Raw genomic sequence first — 5,708 nt, forward strand, 5'->3', positions numbered from 1 at the left:
CGGACCTCTCGAGTTTTCAAAGGATGTGAGGCCTCCGGTTGCAATGAGGCGGAGAACTAGGACTTTCTCTGTGGACTCCACAGGGGATTGAGACATCCCTTCGTCTTGGGAGAAGTAGGACGAGCCTGCATTCCATTCAATGCAGGGATATCCGGCCTTACTTCGAGTCAGAGCATCTCGGTGTGCATTCCACTTGAGGCCACAAACTCAGGGTCCCTCTCACATACCTGTAGCTGAGAGAAGCCTCCTCTTGAGGTGCTTGTGGAAAGTTGGTATTCCTCTTGAGTCGAAGCCATGGACTAAGCTCTCATCTCGAGATGATTTGGAGTCCACGGAGACCTTTCTTTTTGCAACAGTGACCTCAGGATGCCTCTAGACTAGAGACAGTGACTTTGGGTTTTCTCTGGAGTGCCATGAAGGAAATCAAGGCTCCTTTCACGTTTGATGTGGAACACGGAATTCCTCTGCACGCAGTTCAGGGGAATCGGGCCTCATCTCGCGGCGAGGGGGAAGTGTCATGGTTTTTCTCGAGTTGCGGACGTAACCTGGGGTATATTCTCGAGTTACGACGGGGAGGGCCCTTCCAGACACGTGTTTGTTCAGCGACGTCAGGACTCCTGCCTAGGTGCGAGGGACACCTCGGGATTCTCCTCGAGAGTTTCATTGGCAATTGGGACGCGTCTCCTTGTGAGGCGGGAGACCCAGAGTCCCTTTCCACGTTCCACAGGTATCCTGGGAATCCTATCCATTTTCACGAGGAGTCAGGCATCGTCTCCTTTGAAAGCATTGATCTCCGCGGACCTCTCGAGTTTTCAAAGGATGTGAGGGCTCTGCTCGCGATGAGGCGGAGAACTAGGTCTTTCTCTGTGGTCTCCACAGGGGATTGAGACATCCCTTCGTCTTGGGAGATGCAAAACGAGCCTGCATTCAATTCACTGCAGGGATATATGGCCTTACTTCGAGTCAGAGCATCTCGGTGTCCATTCCACTTGAGGCCACAAACTCAGGGTCCCTCTCACATACCTGTAGCTGAGAGAAGCCTCCTCTTGAGGTGCTTGTGGAAAGTTTGTGTTCCTCTTGAGCTGAAGCCAGGGACTAAGCTCTCATCTCGAGTTGATTTGGGGTCCACGGAGCCCTTTCGTGTTGCTCCAGTGACCTGAGGATCCCTCTAGACTTGAGACAGTGATCTTGGGTTTTCTCTGGAGTGCCATCAAGGAAATCAAGGCTCCTTTCACGTTTGATGGGGAACACGGAATTGCTCTGCACGCAGTGCAAGGGAATCGGGCCTCATCTCGTGGCGAGGGGGAAGTCTCATGGTTTTTCTCGAGTGGCGGCCGGAACCTGGGCTATATTCTCGAGTTACGACGGGGAGGGCCCTTCCAGACATGTGTTTGTTCAGCGACGTCAGGACTCCTGCCTAGTTGCGAGGGACACCTCGGGATTCTCCTCGAGTCTTGGCATGGCAATTGGGACGCGTCTCCACATGAGGCGGGAGACCCAGGGTCCCTTTCCACGTGCCACAGGGATCCTGGGACTCCTATCCATTTTCAAGAGGAGTCAGGCATCGTCTCCTTTGGAGCATTGATCTCCGCGGACATCTCGAGTTTTCAAAGGATGTGAGTACTCCGGTCGCAATGTGGCGAGAACTAGGTCTTTCTCTGTGGTCTCCTCAGGGGATTCAGACATCCCTTTGTCTTGGGAGATGCAAGCCGAGCCTGTATTCAATTCACTGCAGGGATATCCGGCCTTACTTCGAGTCAGAGCATCTCGGTGTCCATTCCACTTGAGGCCACAAACTCAGGGTCCCTCTCACATACCTGTAGCTGAGAGAAGCCTCCTCTTGAGGTGCTTGTGGAAAGTTGGTATTCCTCTTGAGTCGAAGCCAGGGACTAAGCTCTCATCTCGAGTTGATTTGGCGTCCACGGAGCCTTTTCGTGTTGCTCCAGTGACCTCATGTTCCCTCTAGACTTGAGACAGTGATCTTGGGTTTTCTCTGGAGTGCCATCAAGGAAATCAAGGCTCCTTTCACGTTTGATGTGGAACACGGAATTGCTCTGCACGCAGTGCAGGGGAATCGGTCCTCATCTCACGGCGAGGGGGAAGTCTCATGGTTTTTCTCGAGTGGCGGCCGGAACCTTTGGTATATTCTCGCGTTACGACCGGGTGTGCCCTTCCAGACACGTGTTTGTTCAGCGACGTCAGAACCAATGCCTAGGTTCGATGGACACCTCGGTATTCTCCCCGAGGCGTGGCATGGCAATTGGGACGCATCTCCACGTGAGGCGGGAGACCCAGGGTCCCGTTCCACGTGCCACAGGGATCCTGGGACTCCTATCCATTTTCAAGAGGAGTCAGGCATCGTCTCCTTTGGAAGCATTGATCTCCGCGGACCTCTCGAATTTTCAAAGGATGTGAGGCCTTTGATTGCGATGAGGTGGAGAACTAGTTCTTTCTCTGTGGTCTCCACAGGGGATTCAGATATCCCTTCCTCTTGGGAGATGCAAGACGAGCCTGCATTAAATTCACTGCAGGGATATCCGGCCTTACTCCGAGTCAGAGCATCTCGGTGTCCATTCCACTTGAGGCCACAAACTCAGGGTCCCTCTCACATACCTGTAGCGGAGAGAAGCCTCCTCTTGAGGTGCTTTTGGAAACTTGGTATTCCTCTTGAGTTTAAGCCAGGGAGTAACCTCTAATCTCGAGTTGATTTGGGGTCCACGGAGCCCTTTCTTGTTGCTCCAGTGACCTGAGGATCCCTCTAGACTTGAGACAGTGATCTTGGGTTTTCTCTGGAGTGCCATCAAGGAAATCAAGGCTCCTTTCACGTTTGATGGGGAACACGGAATTGCTCTGCACGCAGTGCAAGGGAATCGGGCCTCATCTCGTGGCGAGGGGGAAGTCTCATGGTTTTTCTCGAGTGGCGGCCGGAACCTGGGCTATATTCTCGAGTTACGACGGGGAGGGCCCTTCCAGACATGTGTTTTTTCAGCGACGTCAGGACTCTTGCCTAGTTGCGAGGGACACCTCGGGATTCTCCTCGAGTCTTGGCATGGCAATTGGGACGCGTCTCCACGTGAGGCGGGAGACCCAGGGTCCCTTTCCACGTGCCACAGGGTCCTGGGAATCCTATCCATTTTCAAGAGGAGTCAGGCATCGTCTCCTTCGGAAGTATTGATCTCCGCGGACCTCTCGAGTTTTCAAAGTATAGAGGCCTCCGGTTGCGTTGAGGCGGAGGACTAGGTCTTTCTCTGTGGTCTCCACAGGGTATTCAGACATCCCTTCGTGTTGGGAGATGCAAGATGAGCCTGCTTTCACTTCACTGGAGGGATATTCGGCCTTACTTCGAGTCAGAGCATCTCAGTGTCCATTCCACTTGAGGCCACAAACTCAGGGTCCCTCTCACATACCTGTAGCTGAGAGAAGCCTCCTCTTGAGGTGCTTGTGGAAAGTTGTTATTCCTCTTGAGTCGAAGCCAGGGACTAAGCTCTCATCTCGAGTTGATTTGGGGTCCACGGAGCCCTTTCGTGTTGCCTCAGTGACCTCAGGATCCCTCTAGACTTGAGACAGTGATCTTGGGTTTTCTCTGGAGTGCCATCAAGGAAATCAAGGCTTTTTTCTCGTTTGATATGGAACACGGAATTGCTCTGCACGCAGTGCAGGGGAATCGGGCCTCACCTCCCAGCGAGTGGGAAGTCTCATGGTTTTTCTCGAGTTGCAGCCGGAACCTGGGGTATATTCTCGAGTTACGACGGGGAGGGCCCTTCCAGAAACGTGTTTGTTCAGCGACGTCAGGACTCCTGCCTAGGTGCGAGGGACACCTCGTGATTCTCCTCGAGTCTTGGCAAGGCAATAGGGACGCGTCTCCACGTGAGGCGGGAGACCCAGGGTCCCTTTCCACGTGCCACAGGGACCTGGGACTCCTATCCATTTTCAAGACGAGTCAGGCATCGTCTCCTCTGGAAGCATTGATCTCCGCAGACCTCTTGAGTATTCAAAGGATGTGAGGCCTCCGGTAACGATGTGGCGAGAACTAGGTCTTTCTCTGTGTTCTCCACAGGGGATTAAGCCATCCCTTCGTCTTGGGAGATGCAAGACGAGCCTGCATTCAATTCACTGCGGGGATATCTGTCCTTACTTCTAGTCAGAGCATCTCGGTGTCCATTCCACTTGAGGCCACAAACTCAGGGTCCCTCACACATACCTGTAGCTGAGAGATGCCTCCTCTTGACGTGCTTGTGGAAAGTTGGTATTTCCCCTGAGTTGAAGCCAGGGACTAAGCTCTCATCTCGAGTTAATTTGGGGTCTACGGAGCCCTTTCGTGTTGCTCCATTGACCTCAGGATCACTCTAGACTTGAGACAGTGATCTTGGGTTTTCTCTGGAGTGCCATCAAGGAAATCAAGGCTCCTTTCAAGTTTGATGTGGAACACGGATTTGCTCTGCACGCAGTGCAGGGGAATCGGGCCTCATGTTGGGCGAGGGGAAGTCTCATGGTTTTTCTCGAGATGCAGCCGGAACCTGGGGTATATTCTCGAGTTACGACGGGGAGGGTCCTTCCAGACACGTGTTTGTTCAGCGACGTCAGGACTCCTGCCTAGGTGCGGAGGACAACTCGGGATTCTCCTCGAGTCTTGGCATGGCAATTGGGACGCGTCTCCACGTGAGGTGGGAGACCCAGGGTCCCTTTCCACGTGCCACAGGGATCCTGGGACTCCTAACCATTTTCAAGAGGAGTCAGGCATCGTCTCCTTTGGAAGCATTGATCTCCACGGACCTCTCGAGTTTTCAATGGATGTGAGTCCTCCGGTCGCGATGTGGCGAGAACTAGTTCTTTCTCTGTGGTCTCCACAGGGGATTCAGACATCCCTTCGTTTTGGGAGATGCAAGACGAGCCTGTATTCAATTCACTGCAGGGATATCCGGCCTTACTTCGAGTCAGAGCATCTCGGTGTCCATTCCACTTGAGGCCACAAACTCAGGGTCCCTCTCACATACCTGTAGCTGAGAGAAGCCTCCTCTTGAGGTGCTTGTGGAAAGTTGGTATTCCTCTTGAGTTTAAGCCAGGGACTAAGCTCTAATCTCGAGTTGATTTGGGTTCCACGGAGCCCTTTCTTGTTGCTACAGTGACCTCAGGATCCCTCTAGACTTGAGACAGTGATCTTGGGTTTTCTCTGGTGTGCGATCAAGGAAATCAAGGCTCCTTTCACGTTTGATGTGGAACACGGAATTGCTCTGCACGCAGTGCAGGGGAATCGGGCCTCATCTCGTGGCGAGGGGGAAGTCTCATAGTTTTTCTCGAGTTGCGGCCGGAACTTGGGGTATATTCTCGAGTTTCGAAGGGGAGTTCCCGTCCAGACACATGTTTGTTCAGCGTCGTCAGGACTTCTGCCTAGGTGCGAGGGACACCTCGGGATTCTCCTCGAGTCTTGGCAAGGCAATTGCGAGGCGTCTCCATGTGAGGCGGGAGACCCAGGGTCCCTTTCCACGTGCCAAAGGGATCCTGGGACTCCTATCCATTTTCAAGAGGAGTCAGGCATCGTCTCCTTTGGAAGCATTGATCTCCGTGGACCTCTCGAGTTTTCAAAGGATGTGAGGCCTCCAGTCACGATGAGGCGAGAACTAGGTCTTTCTCTGTGGTCTCCACAGGGGATTCAGACATCCCTTCGTCTGGGGAGATGCAAGACGAGCCTGCATTCAATTCACTGCAGG

This window comes from Dama dama, unplaced genomic scaffold (genome assembly GCF_033118175.1).
Source record: "Dama dama isolate Ldn47 unplaced genomic scaffold, ASM3311817v1 ptg000020l, whole genome shotgun sequence".
Lineage (NCBI taxonomy): Eukaryota > Metazoa > Chordata > Mammalia > Artiodactyla > Cervidae > Dama > Dama dama.